This window comes from Pseudophryne corroboree, unplaced genomic scaffold, assembly GCF_028390025.1.
Source record: "Pseudophryne corroboree isolate aPseCor3 unplaced genomic scaffold, aPseCor3.hap2 scaffold_1441, whole genome shotgun sequence".
Lineage (NCBI taxonomy): Eukaryota > Metazoa > Chordata > Amphibia > Anura > Myobatrachidae > Pseudophryne > Pseudophryne corroboree.
In genome coordinates this window covers 110,926-133,661 of record NW_026968070.1, presented here as the reverse complement: position 1 = coordinate 133,661, position 22,736 = coordinate 110,926, and the positions used below count along the sequence as shown (strand labels likewise).

General features: G+C 40.6%; 4 non-coding genes across 4 annotated transcripts; all 4 read right to left on the bottom strand.

The window, feature by feature from the left end:
- Positions 1 to 10,148: 10,148 nt before the first annotated feature.
- LOC134997522 (U1 spliceosomal RNA) lies at positions 10,149 to 10,311 on the bottom strand. Its single transcript, XR_010200002.1, has one exon. It is a non-coding gene; the product is annotated as a U1 spliceosomal RNA (small nuclear RNA).
- Positions 10,312 to 10,463: 152 nt separating this feature from the next.
- LOC134997510 (U1 spliceosomal RNA) lies at positions 10,464 to 10,627 on the bottom strand. The gene has a single exon (XR_010199990.1). It is a non-coding gene; the product is annotated as a U1 spliceosomal RNA (small nuclear RNA).
- A 674-nt stretch (positions 10,628 to 11,301) lies between these two features.
- Positions 11,302 to 11,464, bottom strand: LOC134997514 (U1 spliceosomal RNA). Its single transcript, XR_010199994.1, has one exon. It is a non-coding gene; the product is annotated as a U1 spliceosomal RNA (small nuclear RNA).
- Positions 11,465 to 11,616: 152 nt separating this feature from the next.
- On the bottom strand, positions 11,617 to 11,776 carry LOC134997517 (U1 spliceosomal RNA). Its single transcript, XR_010199997.1, has one exon. It is a non-coding gene; the product is annotated as a U1 spliceosomal RNA (small nuclear RNA).
- Positions 11,777 to 22,736: the final 10,960 nt, after the last annotated feature.

The following is a 22,736-nucleotide window of genomic DNA, read 5'->3' as shown; positions in this document are numbered from 1 at the left end:
ACACTTTTCAGAGAACAAATTAGTTAGCATAAAAATAAAGCCAGAAAATGAAGAGCTGTTTAATCACTCAATTGGATTTTTCTGCCAGCATATTTCATTTTCTCTGCAAACCACTGCTAAATTGTGCTTCCTAGCTGTTTTTGGATAAAATCACTTAATCAAATCTAACTCTGATTACATCAGAGTAGGCCAGGTACCCTACACCATAAGAGGGGGTTTGAAATTTTGACTTGTCTACTTAAAGATCACCAAAATCTGATGACAAGGTCAATAACATCCCTGGGTGGGATTGAACCACCAACCCTTTGGTTAATAACCAAACACACTAACCGATTGCACCACATAGACACTTTGCAAAAGTACATACTGACAAAGGCTAATAAGCATTCATCTAGAACGTTTCCTAGAAAACTTTAAAAAGTCAATAATCTGGAGAGTTTTTGTAAGATGTTTCTTCCATCAACCAATGAAGAAACGCATTGGTACTTTCCCATGATGAGTGAGTGCTTCAGGTTCTCTTGCACTTACATGTGCAGCAGAGTACTGCAATGGAAGCATGCTGGGCCCCTTAACCCAGAGGTAGGCAGATTGAAACTATCCTCTGCTATATGCATTTTTTTTTGTTAATTAAAGTAATCCAAAACTGGGATTGATATTTTTGCTCTTTTATTTTTACTTAAAGTACAATAACTTTTACCATTTTAATTTGTTTTAATAGTATATTGACAGTATTGTTTTCTTTCAAAAATCCACTTAATTTTCTTTACCCTATTATTAAAATGGTAATTGAAAAAAACAAACTACATTGTCACCAGAAGAGCAATACAAAATGTACAAGTGATATATTAAAATCATCTTTCCAGCTTGAATTTCAATGATGCATTGGGGCAACGATTTTGTGAGAAACATCTTCACCCTTAAATAAAGATTTTCTTAATTCCTTACCTGTGTGCTAATTAGATATCACCTTGTTTTCACATTAAACAGACTTCCACATGAGAAAGCAGCAAGGATGCAGTGGCGTTAATGTTTCCTGGTGTCAACCTGTATTATTTCAGTAGATATTGAAATGAGGATGCATCTTGCTGCCTTTGCAATGAAGCAAGTTTAATTTAGTAATAGGTGAAAAACCATCCCTACAAAGATGTTAATCAGATACTTGGCTTTGTGGACACTTTTCAGAGAACAAATTTGTTAGCATAAAAATAAAGCCAGAAAATGAAGAGCTGTTTAATCACTCAATTGGATTTTTTTGCCAGCATATTTCTTTTTCTCTGCAAACCACTGCTAAATTGTGCTTCCTAGCTGTTTTTATAAAATCACTGAATCAAATCTAACTCTGATTACATCAGAGAAGGCCAGGTACCCTACACCATAAGAGGGGGTTTGAAATTTTGACTTGTCTACATAAAGATCACCAAAATCTGATAACAAGGTCAATTACGTCCCTGGGTGGGATTGAACCACCAACCTTTTGGTTATTAGCCTTACACAGTAACTGATTGCGCCACAGCAACACTTTGCAAAAGTCCATACTGACAAAGGCTAATAAGCATTCATCTAGAACGATTCCTAGAAACATTTTAAAAAGTCAATAATGTGGAGAGTTTTTGTAAGATGTTTCTTCCATCAACCAATGAAGAAACACATTGGTACTTTCCCATGATGAGTGAGTGCTTCAGGATCTCTTGCACTTACATGTGCAGCAGAGTACTGTAATGGAAGCATGCTGGGTCCATAACCCAGAGGTAGGCAGATTGAAACTATCCTCTGCTATATGCATTTTTTTTTGTTAATTAAAGTAATCCAAAACTGGGATTGATATTTTTGCTCTTTTATTTTTACTTAAAGTACAATAACTTTTACCATTTTAATTTGTTTTAATAGTATATTGACAGTATTGTTTTCTTTCAAAAATCCAATTAATTTTCTTTACCCGATTATTAAAATGGTAATTGACAAAAACAAACTACATTGTCACCAGAAGAGCAATACAAAATGTACAAATGATATATTAAAATCATCTTTCCAGCTTGAATTTCAATGATGCATTGGGGCAACGATTTTGTGAGAAACATCTTCACCCTTAAATAAAGATTTTCTTAATTCCTTACCTGTGTGCTAATTAGATATCACCTTGTTTTCACATTAAACAGACTTCCACATGAGAAAGCAGCAAGGATGCAGTGGCGTTAATGTTTCCTGGTGTCAACCTGTATTATTTCAGTAGATATTGAAATGAGGATGCACCTTGCTGCCTTTCCAATGAAGCAAGTTTAATTTAGTAATAGGTGAAAAACCATCCCTACAAAGATGTTAATCAGATACTTGGCTTTGTGGACACTTTTCAGAGAACAAATTTGTTAGCATAAAAATAAAGCCAGAAAATGAAGAGCTATTTAATCACTCAATTGGATTTTTTTGCCAGCATATTTCTTTTTCTCTGCAACCCACTGCTAAATTGTGCTTCCTAGCTGTTTTTATAAAATCACTGAATCAAATCTAACTCTGATTACATCAGAGAAGGCCAGGTACCCTACACCATAACAGGGGTTTTCGAAATTTTGACTTGTCTACATAAAGATCACCAAAATCTGATAACAAGGTCAATTACGTCCCTGGGTGGGATTGAACCACCAACCTTTTGGTTAATAGCCTTACGCAGTAACTGATTGCACCACAGCAACACTTTGCAAAAGTCCATACTGACAAAGGCTAATAAGCATTCATCTAGAACGATTCCTAGAAACATTTTAAAAAGTCAATAATGTGGAGAGTTTTTGTAAGATGTTTCTTCCATCAACCAATGAAGAAACACATTGGTACTTTCCCATGATGAGTGAGTGCTTCAGGATCTCTTGCACTTACATGTGCAGCAGAGTACTGTAATGGAAGCATGCTGGGTCCATAACCCAGAGGTAGGCAGATTGAAACTATCCTCTGCTATATGCATTTTTTTTTTGTTAATTAAAGTAATCCAAAACTGGGATTGATATTTTTGCTCTTTTATTTTTACTTAAAGTACAATAACTTTTACCATTTTAATTTGTTTTAATAGTATATTGACAGTATTGTTTTCTTTCAAAAATCCACTTAATTTTCTTTACCCGATTATTAAAATGGTAATTGACAAAAACAAACTACATTATCACCAGAAGAGCAATATAAAATGTTCAAGTAATATATTAAAATCATCTTTCCAGCTTGGATTTCAATGATGCATTGGGGCAACGATTTTGTGAGAAACATCTTCACCCTTAAATAAAGATTTTCTTAATTCCTTACCTGTGTGCTAATTAGAGATCACCTTGTTTTCACATTAAACAGACTTCCACATGAGAAAACAGCAAAGATGCAGTGGCGTTAATGTTTCATGGTGTCAACCTGTATTATTTCCGTAGATATTGAAATGAGGATACATCTTGCTGCCTTTCCAATGAAGCAAGTTTAATTTAGTAATAGGTGAAAAACCATCCCTACAAAGATGTTAATCAGATACTTGGCTTTGTGGACACTTTTCAGAGAACAAATTTGTTATCATAAAAATAAAGCCAGAAAATGAAGAGCTGTTTAATCACTCAATTGGATTTTTCTGCCAGCATTTTTCTTTTTCTCTGCAACCCACTGCTAAATTGTGCTTCCTAGCTGTTTTTTTTATAAAATCACTTAATTAAATCTAACTCTGATTACATCAGAGAAGGCCAGGTACCCTACACCATAAGAGGGGGTTTGCAATTTTGACTTGTCTACTTAAATATCACCAAAATCTGATCACAAGGTCAATCACGTCCCTGGGTGGGATTGAACCACCAACCTTTTGATTAATAGCTGAACACACTAACCGATTGCGCCACAGAGACACTTTGCAAAAAGTAAATACTGACAAAGACTAATAAGCATTCATCTAGAACGTTTCCTAGAAAAACTTTAAAAAGTCAATAATCTGGAGAGTTTTTGTAAGATGTTTCTTCCAGCAACCAATGAAGAAACACATTGGTACTTTCGCATGATGAGTGAGTGCTTCAGGATCTCTTGCACTTACATGAGCAGCAGAGTACTGTAATGGAAGCATGCTGGGTCCATAACCCAGAGGTAGGCAGATTGAAACTATCCTTTGCTATATGCATTTTTTTTTGTTCATTAAAGTAATCCAAAACTGGGATTGATATTTTAGCTTTTATTTTTACTTAAAGTACAATAACTTTTACCATTTTAATTTGTTTTAATAGTATATTGACAGTATTGTTTTCTTTCAAAAATCCACTTAATTTTCTTTACCCGATTATTAAAATGGTAATTGACAAAAACAAACTACATTGTCACCAGAAGAGCAATACAAAATGTACAAGTGATGTATTAAAATCATCTTTCCAGCTTGAATTTCAATGATGCATTGGGGCAACGATTTTGTGAGAAACATCTTCACCCTTAAATAAAGATTTTCTTAATTCCTTACCTGTGTGCTAATTAGATATCACCTTGTTTTCACATTAAACAGACTTCCACATGAGAAAGCAGCAAGGATGCAGTGGCGTTAATGTTTCCTGGTGTCAACCTGTATTATTTCAGTAGATATTGAAATGAGGATGCATCTTGCTGCCTTTCCAATGAAGCAAGTTTAATTTAGTAATAGGTGAAAAACCATTCCTACAAAGATGTTAATCAGATATTTGGCTTTGTGGACACTTTTCAGAGTACAAATTTGTTAGCATAAAAGTAAAGCCAGAAAATGAAGAGCTGTTTAATCACTCAATTGGATTTTTTTGCCAGCATATTTCTTTTTCTCTGCAAACCACTGCTAAATTGTGCTTCCTAGCTGTTTTTATAAAATCACTGAATCAAATCTAACTCTGATTACATCAGAGAAGGCCAGGTACCCTACACCATAACAGGGGTTTTTGAAATTTTGACTTGTCTACTTAAAGATCACCAAAATCTGATAACAAGGTCAATTACGTCCCTGGGTGGGATTGAACCACCAACCTTTTGGTTAATAGCCGTACACACTAACTGATTGCGCCACAGCGACACTTTGCAAAAGTACATACTGACAAAGGCTGATAAGCATTCATCTAGAACGTTTCCAAGAAAAACTTTAAATAGTCAATAATCTGGAGAGTTTTTGTAAGATGTTTCTTCCATCAACCAATGAAGAAACACATTGGTACTTTCCCATGATGAGTGAGTGCTTCAGGATCTCTTGCAATTACATGTGCAGCAGAGTACTGTAATGGAAGCATGCTGGGTCCATAGCCCAGAGGTAGGCAGATTGAAACTATCCTCTGCTATATGCATTTTTTTTTGTTAATTAAAGTAATCCAAAACTGGGATTGATATTTTTGCTCTTTTATTTTTACTTAAAGTACAATAACTTTTACCATTTTAATTTGTTTTAATAGTATATTGACAGTATTGTTTTCTTTCAAAAATCCACTTAATTTTCTTTACCCGATTATTAAAATGGTAATTGACAAAAATAAACTGATGAGGATACTACTGCTGTCTTTGTTTCGTCTGTACCCGCTGAAAGAGCAGCAAAAGGTGGAGATCTTGATGGGACAGTTGAAAGGGCTTGCACTTAGAGAGGTTACTTCCTGGCCTACTGAAGAGAAGAAGACTGTGGACCAGATCCTCAACAGGCTTGCTACCACATTTGACACAAGGACAGTGTCAGAACTTAAAATGCACTTCTTTGCTCGAAAGCAACAACCAGGAGAGTCACTACGGGGCTATGCCCTCAGCTTGCAGGAAGCACTCAGAGATGTTCAGCAAGCAGACCCTGAGCAAGTGCATGACAAAGAGAAAATGTTATTGGACCAGTTCACTGAAGGTGCAAGGGGCGAATTTGTAAAACTCAGCTGCGACTATTGAGATTGCAGAAGCCTGGAAGCACATTCCTGGATTTTAAAGAGGCTGCGATTAAAGTTCTAGGCTCCAGTCTTACTTCAGGGGCTGTTCCACAAGAGTCTATTCCAGAGATGCCACGGTATCAAGAGAATTCTGATGCCCAGGAGTCAAGTTTTAAAGGAGCTACTTACCCACCTACAGTAAAAGGAGTGACAGTGCCATGTTCAAAGACATGCATATTTGACTCTTCTAGTGAGTTACGAAGTCTGCTGGCTGAACTGACACGTGGTGTGACAGAGATGCGCAGAGACCTGCAGATTCTGAAGAGACAGCAGGCACTGCTCCATGAAGAAATGGAATGGTGCCAGGAGAGGAGACCACTGAACAGTTCCCAATGGGACCTACATAGAAACAGGGAGACACTTTTTTCCAACCACTTTGCCTCCCAAAGGCGACCCATTTTTCAAAGCTGTGAAGGAAGCGGACAAATTAAGAGAGAATTTGAGCAGCCAGATCATTTAAACTCCAAATTCATGTGGTTAACCCGTTATGTTAGCCAAAGCCCGGTGGTTCAAGTTTGCATCAATGGAGTCTCAATGCCCGCTCTCTTAGACACTGGATCACAAGTGACCACAATACAAGCAACACAGTTTGAGCAGCATTGGACTGAGGAACAGATGTTTCCGTCAACTTCCACATTGATAAACCCGATTGCAAGCAATGGGCACTGCATCCCTTGCAAAGGATACTCGGAAGCTGAAATTCAAATCGGACGAACAGTGCTACCACAGCAAGGCTTCATCATCACCACTGCCCAAGATGATGGATTGCCTCCAGTGATAGTGGGCATGAATGTGTTGCGGAACTGCTGTGAGGAGCTCGTAGCAGCACTCCAAGGAGAGTTTCAAACTGACAAGCTCCAGGAGAAACAAGGCCTTCAACCTGGGATAGCCAAACAAAAGGGAAGAATGATAACAGAATTATCTGTAAGAGAGGAACATGAAAAAAATAAGGCTAGCCAAATAATGATAGAAATGCCCATCTCCAGTGTCCAGATTATCCGAAAGAATGCTTCAATGTTAGGCATGAATAATATAGCATCCAGTTCTAGAAACTGTGAGCAACCTATTCAAGGAACCAGTTTTGACCACCTGCAAGATAAAAGTCAGATGATAAGACACCTCAAAGCCTTACTGAAGATTGGGAAATACCTGACCAAGCGACAAAGGCAAGAATCCTCGCCAGAACTCCTGAAGTTGTTGAGACAGCGAGAAAGGCTGTTTGAAGAGAAAGGACAGTTGGTTCGATGTAGTGTGGATCCTAATACTCATTATAGGATCAGTCAACTTGTAATTCCAAGACAAAGTGCTTGTTATGTGCTTGAAGAATATCACGACAAGTCAGGTCACCCTGGGTGCAAAAGGATGGAAACAAGCATCTGGAAAAAGTTCTTTTGGGTTGAAATGAGGGAAGACATCAAGAGATGGTGCCGAAACTGTCCAACCTGTTCTGTAAGAAGAACCTTGCTGCCTCTTTCTCTCCAGAATCCATTGTCCCAAACCAGCTGTGATACTGAATCCCAAGATGGAATGGAAGAGGCTCATAAAATGTATTTACAGCAGACTAAGGTGGTTTGTCACCGACAAGGAGGCAAGAAGACTAGGGCTTGCAAAACAGAAAACCACCATAGTCAGCTGCAGTTTTGTACAGCATGTCCCAAAGACAGTTTAGAAAGAGTTCAATACTCATCCATGGCAGGGGGGTTGAGGTTTCCTAGACAAACTTTTCAAGACCATATACTGTCCAGATTTCAACCGATTGCTCCAGGAGCATGTGTTAATGTACTATAGCACAAAAGGAATTATACCTATCAGATACTGATGTTAAAAATGTTGATAAATGTTAATGTTTCAGACATAATCTGTGTTCACTAATGAATGTGACTGGATATAGTGAGAAGTTTATATAGGGATAAAACCAAAATGCGTGAGGACACGCATGTTTTGGGGGGGGGGGGCACGTGTGATATCCCATAACAACAAGGACATTTTTGACAACAGTGTAGTTGCCTGTGCCATTTTAAATAAAGTTTATTTAAAAGAAAATTGAACAGCAGTTTGAGAAGTCAGTTGGAGCCATGGTGAGGAAAGAGCTGGCGACGCCATTACGCAGAGATGAGCAGCTGAGAGAGGGGAGACAAATAAGCTGAAAATTGCATGAGAGAGTAAGCAGTAGTGCAAAATACAGCAGTGGAAGTGCAGCAATTAACAAGTAAGAACGCCATGACACTCTCAGCCAAGAGAGTGCACAGCAAGTGTCAGAGACAGGAGAGTATAAAGCCTTTATACCAATGCTGACTGGCCTACATCTGAGGGGAAACTGCCTCAGAAACATCTATTGACTGGGTGAGATAAATCCATATTTATACTGAAACCTACTCCACTGCAAAGGACATTATCCTATATTTACTATACCTATGCAGCGATTTACATGGGAAGCAGCTCCAGTTTGTTTTAAACAATCATCTTTACTACACAGAGCTACAATATTTTGTTCACAGCTAAAGGAGACAATAGCTGCATATAACTATGTAACAACATAACCGGGCCCCAACGTGCACATAGAGACTCCCTGCAGTGACACCAATGTTATCTGGGACTTAAATATTGTCTGCATAAGTTGATTTCTATTACTAAGCAACATAGTATTAATCTCAGATTTAGTTATATTACCATTTGTGTAATGACTTAAAGTGTATATGGTGTCTGTGTTTAAGTTGCTTGAATCAAATCTTTCCCTTCCCTACTGTAATCAGTTCCTTTTCTGAGTTATGTGGTAAACCATTTATTCTTTCATACAAAGCCCTGCCTGCCTTTCTTTGTGTCTGGGGAAACCTTGCCTCTCTGCCAGGAATAGAGAAGAGCTGCTGCTGAAGGAGGAATAGTCCATCAAGGTATCCCTGACCTGTTCCACATAGTTTACACACTTGTTATACCGGGGTGTTACATTGTGTGTGACTGACCTTAGGAAGAAACCGGAGCCTCCGCTGCAGTGACCCAGCAACCAGGGCACGGGAGTATACAGTGCCGCTGGGAGTGATGAAGCTGCAGTAAAGATGTCTATTAGACCTAGCCTGCTGCAGCCCTTGTAGATTCTCATAAAAAAAGTTCTTCTTTTCTTGTCAAAATTAATAGCTAAGAATAGGCTGCTTGAGGCAGGCCCCTGTTAAGTGGCCTGCTACTGAAGGCAACAACTACAAACTGAGCTCCCTGTTCATGGAAGCGGGGTTATAGAGGAGAATGCGCTGAGCATCTTGGGAACAGTCAAAAGCTTTGAGCCGGTTGGTGCCTCAGATCAAGATCCTACTCTACACCCCAATGTGAATCCTTGTGGAGTCCAGTGTACCCCACAGAAGAAATTAATGTGTCACACCCATTGGCAGCAACCTTAGAATAGCTGCTGACGGGCACAATTGAGAAAGGAAGGGGGGGGGGACATTTGAATCCAGCACATAGATGCAATTCAAATATGTAATTTGAACCTTCCTATTTTAAAATATAATGGATGAACCTCACCCTGTGAGAACAATCTTCATGATATAGAGATCTCATATGCAAAATAAGTATGAGTTGGGATAGGGCTGGGGAGGGTGGCTGCTCGGGCAGCCCCTCCCCCGTCAAGTTAAGGAGATTCAACTGAGGAAGCACAAGGGAACTCTCGTCTGGGGACAACAACTGCAGGGAGACCACATCTTTTCAGATGAACATGGGAGGGCGGAAGGCTGCCTAATACTGAAGCACCATCAAATATCAAACCATATGCAATAACTAGTACAAGCATTCCTGGGGGAAGGTCTGCAGGAGACGAATTTGCATACGGTGATGTCATCCAAGCAGTGGGCCAAAGTTGGCTGGAACCCTCATCTGCATATGAAAAGAGAAAAGGGTTATGCAGGGCATGGCGGCCTTTTGCGGCGCTTGGATGACCCCTAGTTCGCATTAAACACCTCCACCCTCCTTCGGTGTGGGGCTCATGTTGACTATGCCCCAGCCCCTGAAGCATTCAAGCTGATTTCTTGCAGCAGCTGGGCACTGTAACAGCTCCAGAGCTGCTCTGTAAGGCAAATAAAAGGGTGTGGGCCCTGCAGCACTACCTGTAGTTCGCATTGTGCGTTGGAAGGCACAAAGTAATCAGACGGGAGAAGTCAGGATAGTGCGCAAGGGCATAGAAGGGAGCGGCTCAAGAAAAGAGAAGTGGAAACAGACAGCAAACTAGGCTGGAGAGAGACCTGAGACAAAGAGATCTGAATTATACGAGAGCCGACCAGGGGAAACACAAATTATGCAGTCAAGTTTCCCACATTTGGGGAAATCGCAGGGGCAGCACAGCCAGAGTGCAATGGGTGAGCCTTGCCCTGGGAGAAGCACCTTCAAGATCATAGTATCTCACCTGGCAGGTAAGTAGGAGTTGGGCTAGAGCTGGGGAGGGTCGCTGCTCGGGCACCCCCCTGTCAAGTGAAGGAGATCCAACTGAGGCAGCACAATGGAACTCTCGAAAGAAGAACAAGGCTAGAGGAAGATCTGAGACAAAGAAATCTGACTTTTACCAGAGCTGACCAGCGGAAAACACAAACACAGTCCCCCACTACCACAAATAATGCAGGCGAGTTTCCCACATTTGGGGAAATCACAGGGGTCAGCATACCCAGAATGCAATGAATGAACCTCACCCTGGGTGAACAATCTTCATGACCATGGTGTCTCCTATGCAAAATAAGTATGATTTGGGATAGGGCTGGGGAGGGCCGCTGCTCAGGCACATCTCTGTCAAGTAAAGTTAATTCAACTGAGGCAGCACAAGGGAACTCTCATCTGGGGACAACAACTGCAGGGAGAACACATATTTTCAGATGAACATGGGAGGGCAGAAGGCTGCCTAATACTGAAGCACCCCCAAACAACAAACCAAATGCAACAACTAGTGCAAGCATTCCTGGGGGAAGGCCTGCAGCAGATGGATTTGCATATGGTGATGTTATCCAAGCAGTGGGTCAAAGTTGGCTTCAACCCTCATCTGCATATGAAAAGAGAAAAGGGGCGTGCAGGACATGGCGGCCTTTTGCGCTGCTTGGATGACCCCTAGATCGCATTAAACACCCCCACCCTCCTTTGGTGTGGGGCTCATGTTGGCCATGCCCCATCCCATGAAGCATTCAAGCTGATTTCTTGCAGCAGCTGGGCACTGTAACAGCTCCAGAGCTGCTCTGTAAGGCAAGTAAAAGGGTGTGGGCCCTGCAGCACTACCTGTAGTTTGCATTGTGCATTGGAAGGCACAAAGTAAGCAGACGGGAGGAGAAGTCAGGATAGTGCACAAGGGTATAGAAGGGAGGGGCTCAAGAAAAGAGAAGTGGAAACAGACAGCAAACTAGGCTGGAGAGAGACCTGAGACAAAGAGATCTGAATTATACGAGAGCCGACCAGGGGAAACACAAATTATGCAGTCAAGTTTCCCACATTTGGGGAAATTGCAGGGGCAGCACACCCAGAGTGCAATGGGTGAGCCTTGCCCTGGGAGAAGCACCTTCATGATCATAGTATCTCACCTGGCAGGTAAGTAGGAGTTGGGCTAGAGCTGGGGAGGGTCGCTGCTCGGACACCCCCCTGTCAAGTGAAGGAGATCCAACTGAGGCAGCACAAAGGAACTCTCGAAAGAAGAACAAGGCTAGAGGAAGATCTGAGACAAAGAAATCTGACTTTTACCAGAGCTGACCAGAGGAAAGCACAAACACAGTCCACCACTACCACAAATAATGCAGTCGAGTTTCCCACATTTGGGGAAATCACAGGGGTCAGCATACCCAGAGTGCAATGAATGAACCGCACCCTGGGAGAACAATCTTCATAACAATGGTATCTCCTATGCTTCATCTACACGTTATAGCCCTGCATTTTCCAATGCCTAGCTCTTTGCAAAAGAGAGATATTGGCAAGGAAAAGCTGTATTGTACCTTTGCATTTTTCTCCCAAACGAAGGACACTAGAATGAAAATTTTAAAGCCTCCTGTTAGTGCTTCATCTACACGTTATAGCCCTGAATTTTCCAATGCCTAGCTCTTTGCAAAAGAGAGATATCGGCAAGGAAAAGCTGTATTGTACCTTTGCATTTTTCTCCCAAACGAAAGACACTAGAATGAAAATTTTAAAGCCTCCTGTTAGTGCTTCATCTACACGTTATAGCCCTGAATTTTCCAATGCCTATCTCTTTGCAAAAGAGAGATATCGGCAAGGAAAAGCTTTATTGTACCTTTGCATTTTTCTCCCAAATGAAGGACACTAGAATTAAAATTTTAAAGCCTCCTATTAGTGTTTCATCTACACGTTATAGCCCTGAATTTTCCAAAGCCTATCTCTTTGCAAAAGAGAGATATCGGCAAGGAAAAGCTGTATTTTACCTTTGCATTTTTCTCCCAAACGAAGGACACTAGAATGAAAATTTTAAAGCCTCCTGTTAGTGCTTCATCTACACGTTTTAGCCCAGAATTTTCCAATGCCTATCTCTTTGCAAAAGAGAGATATCGGCAAGGAAAAGCATTATTGTACCTTTGCATTTTTCTACCAAACGAAGGACACTAGAATGAAAATTTAAAAGCCTCCTGTTAGTGCTTCATCTACACGGTATAGCCCTGAATTTTCCAATGCCTAGCTCTTTGCAAAAGAGAGATATTGGCAAGGAAAAGCTGTATTGTACCTTTGCATTTTTCTCCCAAACGAAGGACACTAGAATGAAAATTTTAAAGCCTCCTGTTAGTGCTTCATCTACACGTTATAGCCCTGAATTTTCCAATGCCTATCTCTTTGCAAAAGAGAGATATCGGCAAGGAAAAACTGTATTGTACCTTTGCATTTTTCTCCCAAACGAAAGACACTAGAATGAAAATTTTAAAGCCTCCTGTTAGTGCTTCATCTACACGTTATAGCCCTGCATTTTCCAATGCCTATCTCTTTGCAAAAGAGAGATATCGGCAAGGAAAAGCAGCATTGTACCTTTGCATTTTTCTCCCAAACGAAAGACACTAGAATGAAAATTGTAAAGCCTCCTGTTAGTGCTTCATCTACACGTTATAGCCCTGCATTTTCCAATGCCTAGCTCTTTGCAAAAGAGAGATATTGGCAAGGAAAAGCTGTATTGTACCTTTGCATTTTTCTCCCAAACGAAGGACACTAGAATGAAAATTTTAAAGCCTCCTGTTAGTGCTTCATCTACACGTTATAGCCCTGAATTTTCCAATGCCTATCTCTTTGCAAAAGAGAGATATCGGCAAGGAAAAACTGTATTGTACCTTTGCATTTTTCTCCCAAACGAAAGACACTAGAATGAAAATTTTAAAGCCTACTGTTAGTGCTTCATCTACACGTTAATGCCCTGAATTTTCCAATGCCTAGCTCTTTGCAAAAGAGAGATATCGGCAAGGAAAAGCTGTATTGTACCTTTGCATTTTTCTCCCAAAAGAAGGACACTAGAATGAAAATTTTAAAGCCTCCTATTAGTGCTTCATCTACACGTTATAGCCCTGAATTTTCCAATGCCTATCTCTTTGCAAAAGAGAGATATCGGCAAGGAAAAGCTGTATTGTACCTTTGCATTTTTCTCCCAAACGAAGGACACTAGAATGAAAATTTTTAAGCCTCCTGTTAGTGCTTCATCTACACGTTATAGCCCTGAATTTTCCAATGCCTATCTCTTTGCAAAAGAGAGATATCGGCAAGGAAAAGCAGCATTGTATCTTGGCATTTTTCTCCCGAACGAAAGACACTAGAATGAAAATTGTAAAGCCTCCTGTTAGTGCTTCATCTACACGTTATAGCCCTGCATTTTCCAATGCCTAGCTCTTTGCAAAAGAGAGATATTGGCAAGGAAAAGCTGTATTGTACCTTTGCATTTTTCTCCCAAACGAAAGACACTAGAATGAAAATTTTAAAGCCTCCTTCATCTACACGTTATAGCCCTGAATTTTCCAATGCTTATCTCTTTGCAAAAGAGAGATATCGGCAAGGAAAAGCAGCATTGTACTTTTGCATTTTTCTCCCAAACGAAAGACACTAGAATGAAAATTTTAAAGCCTCCTGTTAGGCCATCATCTACACGACATAGCCCTGAATTTTCCAATGCGCAGCTCTTTGCAAAAGAGAGATATTGGCAAGGAAAAGCTGTCTTGTACCTTTGCATTTTTCTCCCAAACGAAGGACACTAGAAAGAAAATTTTAAAGCCTCCTGTTAGGCCATCATCTACACGACATAGCCCTGAATTTTCCAATGCGCAGCTCTTTGCAAAAGAGAGATATTTGCAAGGAAAAGCTGTCTTGTACCATTGCATTTTTCTCCCAAACGAAGGACACTAGAAAGAACATTTTAAAGCCTCCTGTTAGGCCATCATCTACACGACATAGCCCTGAATTTTCCAATGCGCAGCTCTTTGCAAAAGAGAGATATTGGCAAGGAAAAGCTGTCTTGTACCTTTGCATTTTTCTCCCAAACGAAGGTCACTAGAAAGAAAATTTTAAAGCCTCCTGTTAGGCCATAAACTACACGACATAGCCCTGAATTTTCCAATGCGCAGCTCTTTGCAAAAGAGAGATATTGGCAAGGAAAAGCTGTCTTGTACCATTGCATTTTTCTCCCAAACGAAGGACACTAGAAAGAACATTTTAAAGCCTCCTGTTAGGCCATCATCTACACGACATAGCCCTGAATTTTCCAATGCGCAGCTCTTTGCAAAAGAGAGATATTGGCAAGGAAAAGCTGTCTTGTACCTTTGCATTTTTCTCCCAAACGAAGGTCACTAGAAAGAAAATGTTAAAGCCTCCTGTTAGGCCATCATCTACACGACATAGCCCTGAATTTTCCAATGCGTAGCTCTTTGCAAAAGAGAGATATTGGCAAGGAAAAGCTGTCTTGTACCTTTGCATTTTTCTCCCAAACGAAGGACACTAGAAAGAAAATTTTAAAGCCTCCTGTTAGGCCATCATCTACACGACATAGCCCTGAATTTTCCAATGCGTAGCTCTTTGCAAAAGAGAGATATTGGCAAGGAAAAGCTGTCTTGTACCTTTGCATTTTTCTCCCAAACGAAGGACACTAGAAAGAAAATTTTAAAGCCTCCTGTTAGGCCATCATCTACACGACATAGCCCTGAATTTTCCAATGCGCAGCTCTTTGCAAAAGAGAGATATTGGCAAGGAAAAGCTGTCTTGTACCATTGCATTTTTCTCCCAAACGAAGGACACTAGAAAGAAAATTTTAAAGCCTCCTGTTAGGCCATCATCTACACGACATAGCCCTGAATTTTCCAATGCGTAGCTCTTTGCAAAAGAGAGATATTGGCAAGGAAAAGCTGTCTTGTACCTTTGCATTTTTCTCCCAAACGAAGGACACTAGAAAGAAAATTTTAAAGCCTCCTGTTAGGACATCATCTACACGACATAGCCCTGAATTTTCCAATGCGCAGCTCTTTGCAAAAGAGAGATATTGGCAAGGAAAAGCTGTCTTGTACCTTTGCATTTTTCTCCCAAACGAAGGACACTAGAAAGAAAATTTTAAAGCCTCCTGTTAGGCCATCATCTACACGACATAGCCCTGAATTTTCCAATGCGCAGCTCTTTGCAAAAGAGAGATATTTGCAAGGAAAAGCTGTCTTGTACCATTGCATTTTTCTCCCAAACGAAGGACACTAGAAAGAACATTTTAAAGCCTCCTGTTAGGCCATCATCTACACGACATAGCCCTGAATTTTCCAATGCGCAGCTCTTTGCAAAAGAGAGATATTGGCAAGGAAAAGCTGTCTTGTACCTTTGCATTTTTCTCCCAAACGAAGGTCACTAGAAAGAAAATTTTAAAGCCTCCTGTTAGGCCATAAACTACACGACATAGCCCTGAATTTTCCAATGCGCAGCTCTTTGCAAAAGAGAGATATTGGCAAGGAAAAGCTGTCTTGTACCATTGCATTTTTCTCCCAAACGAAGGACACTAGAAAGAACATTTTAAAGCCTCCTGTTAGGCCATCATCTACACGACATAGCCCTGAATTTTCCAATGCGCAGCTCTTTGCAAAAGAGAGATATTGGCAAGGAAAAGCTGTCTTGTACCTTTGCATTTTTCTCCCAAACGAAGGTCACTAGAAAGAAAATTTTAAAGCCTCCTGTTAGGCCATCATCTACACGACATAGCCCTGAATTTTCCAATGCGTAGCTCTTTGCAAAAGAGAGATATTGGCAAGGAAAAGCTGTCTTGTACCTTTGCATTTTTCTCCCAAACGAAGGACACTAGAAAGAAAATTTTAAAGCCTCCTGTTAGGCCATCATCTACACGACATAGCCCTGAATTTTCCAATGCGTAGCTCTTTGCAAAAGAGAGATATTGGCAAGGAAAAGCTGTCTTGTACCTTTGCATTTTTCTCCCAAACGAAGGACACTAGAAAGAAAATTTTAAAGCCTCCTGTTAGGCCATCATCTACACGACATAGCCCTGAATTTTCCAATGCGCAGCTCTTTGCAAAAGAGAGATATTGGCAAGGAAAAGCTGTCTTGTACCATTGCATTTTTCTCCCAAACGAAGGACACTAGAAAGAAAATTTTAAAGCCTCCTGTTAGGCCATCATCTACACGACATAGCCCTGAATTTTCCAATGCGTAGCTCTTTGCAAAAGAGAGATATTGGCAAGGAAAAGCTGTCTTGTACCTTTGCATTTTTCTCCCAAACGAAGGACACTAGAAAGAAAATTTTAAAGCCTCCTGTTAGGACATCATCTACACGACATAGCCCTGAATTTTCCAATCCGTAGCTCTTTGCAAAAGAGAGATATTGGCAAGGAAAAGCTGTCTTGTACCTTTGCATTTTTCTCCCAAACGAAGGACACTAGAAAGAAAATTTTAAAGCCTCCTGTTAGGCCATCATCTACACGACATAGCCCTGAATTTTCCAATGCGCAGCTCTTGGCAAGGAAAAGCTGTCTTGTACCATTGCATTTTTCTCCCAAACGAAGGACACTAGAAAGAAAATTTTAAAGCCTCCTGTTAGGCCATCATCTACACGACATAGCCCTTAATTTTCCAATGCGTAGCTCTTTGCAAAAGATAGATATTGGCAAGGAAAAGCTGTCTTGTACCTTTGCATTTTTCTCCCAAACGAAGGACACTAGAAAGAAAATTTTAAAGCCTCCTGTTAGGCCATCATCTACACGACATAGCCCTGAATTTTCCAATGCGCAGCTCTTTGCAAAAGAGAGATATTGGCAAGGAAAAGCTGTCTTGTACCATTGCATTTTTCTCCCAAACGAAGGACACTAGAAAGAACATTTTAAAGCCTCCTGTTAGGCCATCATCGACACGACATAGCCCTGAATTTTCCAATGCGCAGCTCTTTGCAAAAGAGAGATATTGGCAAGGAAAAGCTGTCTTGTACCTTTGCATTTTTCTCCCAAACGAAGGTCACTAGAAAGAAAATTTTAAAGCCTCCTGTTAGGCCATCATCTACACGACATAGCCCTGAATTTTCCAATGCGCAGCTCTTTGCAAAAGAGAGATATTGGCAAGGAAAAGCTGTCTTGTACCTTTGCATTTTTCTCCCAAACGAAGGACACTAGAAAGAAAATTTTAAAGCCTCCTGTTAGGCCATCATCTACACGACATAACCCTGAATTTTCCAATGCGCAGCTCTTTGCAAAAGAGAGATATTGGCAAGGAAAAGCTGTCTTGTTCCATTGCATTTTTCTCCCAAACGAAGGACACTAGAAAGAACATTTTAAAGCCTCCTGTTAGGCCATCATCTACACGACATAGCCCTGAATTTTCCAATGCGCAGCTCTTTGCAAAAGAGAGATATTGGCAAGGAAAAGCTGTCTTGTACCTTTGCATTTTTCTCCCAAACGAAGGTCACTAGAAAGAAAATTTTAAAGCCTCCTGTTAGGCCATCATCTACACGACATAGCCCTGAATTTTCCAATGCGCAGCTCTTTGCAAAAGAGAGATATTGGCAAGGAAAAGCTGTCTTGTACCATTGCATTTTTCTCCCAAACGAAGGGCACTAGAACGAAAATTTTAAAGCCTCCTGTTAGGCCATCATCTACACGACATAGCCCTGAATTTTCCAATGCGCAGCTCTTTGCAAAAGAGAGATATTGGCAAGGAAAAGCTGTCTTGTACCTTTGCATTTTTCTCCCAAACGAAGGTCACTAGAAAGAAAATTTTAAAGCCTCCTGTTAGGCCATCATCTACACGACATAGCCCTGAATTTTCCAATGCGCAGCTCTTTGCAAAAGAGAGATATTGGCAAGGAAAAGCTGTCTTGTACCATTGCATTTTTCTCCCAAACGAAGGACACTAGAAAGAAAATTTTAAAGCCTCCTGTTATGCCATCATCTACACGACATAGCCCTGAATTTTCCAATGCGCAGCTCTTTGCAAAAGAGAGATATTGGCAAGGAAAAGCTGTCTTGTACCTTTGCATTTTTCTCCCAAACGAAGGACACTAGAAAGAAAATTTTAAAGCCTCCTGTTAGGCCATCATCTACACGACATAGCCCTGAATTTTCCAATGCGCAGCTCTTTGCAAAAGAGAGATATTGGCAAGGAAAAGCTGTCTTGTACCATTGCATTTTTCTCCCAAACGAAGGACACTAGAAAGAAAATTTTAAAGCCTCCTGTTAGGCCATCATCTACACGACATAGCCCTGAATTTTCCAATGCGCAGCTCTTTGCAAAAGAGAGATATTGGCAAGGAAAAGCTGTCTTGTACCATTGCATTTTTCTCCCAAACGAAGGACACTAGAAAGAAAATTTTAAAGCCTACTGTTAGGCCATCATCTACACGACATAGCCCTGAATTTTCCAATGCGCAGCTCTTTGCAAAAGAGAGATATTGGCAAGGAAAAGCTGTCTTGTACCTTTGCATTTTTCTCCCAAACGAAGGTCACTAGAAAGAAAATTGTAAAGCCTCCTGTTAGGCCATCATCTACACGACATAGCCCTGAATTTTCCAATGCGCAGCTCTTTGCAAAAGAGAGATATTGGCAAGGAAAAGCTGTCTTGTACCATTGCATTTTTCTCCCAAACGAAGGACACTAGAAAGAATATTTTAAAGCCTCCTGTTAGGCCATCATCTACACTACATAGCCCTGAATTTTCCAATGCGCAGCTCTTTGCAAAAGAGAGATATTGGCAAGGAAAAGCTGTCTTGTACCTTTGCATTTTTCTACCAAACGAAGGTCACTAGAAAGAACATTTTAAAGCCCCCTGTTAGGCCATCATCTACACGACATAGCCCTGAATTTTCCAATGCGTAGCTCTTTGCAAAATAGAGATATTGGCAAGGAAAAGCTGTCTTGTACCTTTGCATTTTTCTCCCAAACGAAGGACACTAGAAAGAAAATTTTAAAGCCTCCTGTTAGGCCATCATCTACACGACATAGCCCTGAATTTTCCAATGCGCAGCTCTTTGCAAAAGACAGATATTGGCAAGGAAAAGCTGTCTTGTACCATTGCATTTTTCTCACAAACGAAGGGCACTAGAAAGAAAATTTTAAAGCCTCCTGTTAGGCCATCATCTACACGACATAGCCCTGAATTTTCCAATGCGCAGCTCTTTGCAAAAGAGAGATATTGGCAAGGAAAAGCTGTCTTGTACCTTTGCATTTTTCTCCCAAACGAAGGTCACTAGAAAGAAAATTTTAAAGCCTCCTGTTAGGCCATCATCTACACGACATAGCCCTGAATTTTCCAATGCGCAGCTCTTTGCAAAAGAGAGATATTGGCAAGGAAAAGCTGTCTTGTACCTTTGCATTTTTCTCCCAAACGAAGGTCACTAGAAAGAAAATTTTAAAGCCTCCTGTTAGGCCATCATCTACACGACATAGCCCTGAATTTTCCAATGCGCAGCTCTTTGCAAAAGAGAGATATTGGCAAGGAAAAGCTGTCTTGTACCATTGCATTTTTCTCCCAAACGAAGGACACTAGAAAGAAAATTTTAAAGCCTCCTGTTAGGCCATCATCTACACGACATAGCCCTGAATTTTCCAATGCGCAGCTCTTTGCAAAAGAGAGATATTGGCAAGGAAAAGCTGTCTTGTACCATTGCATTTTTCTCCCAAACGAAGGACACTAGAAAGAAAATTTTAAAGCCTCCTGTTAGGCCATCATCTACACGACATAGCCCTGAATTTTCCAATGCGCAGCTCTTTGCAAAAGAGAGATATTGGCAAGGAAAAGCTGTCTTGTACCATTGCATTTTTCTCCCAAACGAAGGACACTAGAAAGAAAATTTTAAAGCCTCCTGTTAGGCCATCATCTACACGACATAGCCCTGAATTTTCCAATGCGCAGCTCTTTGCAAAAGAGAGATATTGGCAAGGAAAAGCTGTCTTGTACCTTTGCATTTTTCTCCCAAACGAAGGACACTAGAAAGAAAATTTTAAAGCCTCCTGTTAGGCCATCATCTACACGACATAGCCCTGAATTTTCCAATGCGCAGCTCTTTGCAAAAGAGAGATATTGGCAAGGAAAAGCTGTCTTGTACCTTTGCATTTTTCTCCCAAACGAAGGTCACTAGAAAGAAAATTTTAAAGCCTCCTGTTAGGCCATCATCTACACGACATAGCCCTGAATTTTCCAATGCGCAGCTCTTTGCAAAAGAGAGATATTGGCAAGGAAAAGCTGTCTTGTACCATTGCATTTTTCTCCCAAACGAAGGACACTAGAAAGAAAATTTTAAAGCCTCCTGTTAGGCCATCATCTACACGACATAGCCCTGAATTTTCCAATGCGCAGCTCTTTGCAAAAGAGAGATATTGGCAAGGAAAAGCTGTCTTGTACCATTGCATTTTTCTCCCAAACGAAGGACACTAGAAAGAACATTTTAAAGCCTCCTGTTAGGCCATCATCTACACGACATAGCCCTGAATTTTCCAATGCGCAGCTCTTTGCAAAAGAGAGATATTGGCAAGGAAAAGCTGTCTTGTACCTTTGCATTTTTCTCCCAAACGAAGGTCACTAGAAAGAAAATTTTAAAGCCTCCTGTTAGGCCATCATCTACACGACATAGCCCTGAATTTTCCAATGCGCAGCTCTTTGCAAAAGAGAGATATTGGCAAGGAAAAGCTGTCTTGTACCATTGCATTTTTCTCCCAAACGAAGGACACTAGAAAGAAAATTTTAAAGCCTCCTGTTAGGCCATCATCTACACGACATAGCCCTGAATTTTCCAATGCGCAGCTCTTTGCAAAAGAGAGATATTGGCAAGGAAAAGCTGTCTTGTACCATTGCATTTTTCTCCCAAACGAAGGACACTAGAAAGAACATTTTAAAGCCTCCTGTTAGGCCATCATCTACACGACATAGCCCTGAATTTTCCAATGCGCAGCTCTTTGCAAAAGAGAGATATTGGCAAGGAAAAGCTGTCTTGTACCTTTGCATTTTTCTCCCAAACGAAGGACACTAGAAAGAAAATTTTAAAGCCTACTGTTAGGCCATCATCTACACGACATAGCCCTGAATTTTCCAATGCGCAGCTCTTTGCAAAAGAGAGATATTGGCAAGGAAAAGCTGTCTTGTACCTTTGCATTTTTCTCCCAAACGAAGGTCACTAGAAAGAAAATTTTAAAGCCTCCTGTTAGGCCATCATCTACACGACATAGCCCTGAATTTTCCAATGCGCAGCTCTTTGCAAAAGAGAGATATTGGCAAGGAAAAGCTGTCTTGTACCATTGCATTTTTCTCCCAAACGAAGGACACTAGAAAGAATATTTTAAAGCCTCCTGTTAGGCCATCATCTACACGACATAGCCCTGAATTTTCCAATGCGCAGCTCTTTGCAAAAGAGAGATATTGGCAAGGAAAAGCTGTCTTGTACCTTTGCATTTTTCTACCAAACGAAGGTCACTAGAAAGAAAATTTTAAAGCCTCCTGTTAGGCCATCATCTACACGACATAGCCCTGAATTTTCCAATGCGTAGCTCTTTGCAAAAGAGAGATATTGGCAAGGAAAAGCTGTCTTGTACCTTTGCATTTTTCTCCCAAACGAAGGTCACTAGAAAGAAAATTTTAAAGCCTCCTGTTAGGCCATCATCTACACGACATAGCCCTGAATTTTCCAATGCGCAGCTCTTTGCAAAAGAGAGATATTGGCAAGGAAAAGCTGTCTTGTACCATTGCATTTTTCTCCCAAACGAAGGACACTAGAAAGAAAATTTTAAAGCCTCCTGTTATGCCATCATCTACACGACATAGCCCTGAATTTTCCAATGCGCAGCTCTTTGCAAAAGAGAGATATTGGCAAGGAAAAGCTGTCTTGTACCTTTGCATTTTTCTCCCAAACGAAGGACACTAGAAAGAAAATTTTAAAGCCTCCTGTTAGGCCATCATCTACACGACATAGCCCTGAATTTTCCAATGCGCAGCTCTTTGCAAAAGAGAGATATTGGCAAGGAAAAGCTGTCTTGTACCATTGCATTTTTCTCCCAAACGAAGGACACTAGAAAGAAAATTTTAAAGCCTCCTTTTAGGCCATCATCTACACGACATAGCCCTGAATTTTCCAATGCGCAGCTCTTTGCAAAAGAGAGATATTGGCAAGGAAAAGCTGTCTTGTACCATTGCATTTTTCTCCCAAACGAAGGACACTAGAAAGAAAATTTTAAAGCCTCCTGTTAGGCCATCATCTACACGACATAGCCCTGAATTTTCCAATGCGCAGCTCTTTGCAAAAGAGAGATATTGGCAAGGAAAAGCTGTCTTGTACCTTTGCATTTTTCTCCCAAACGAAGGACACTAGAAAGAAAATTTTAAAGCCTACTGTTAGGCCATCATCTACACGACATAGCCCTGAATTTTCCAATGCGCAGC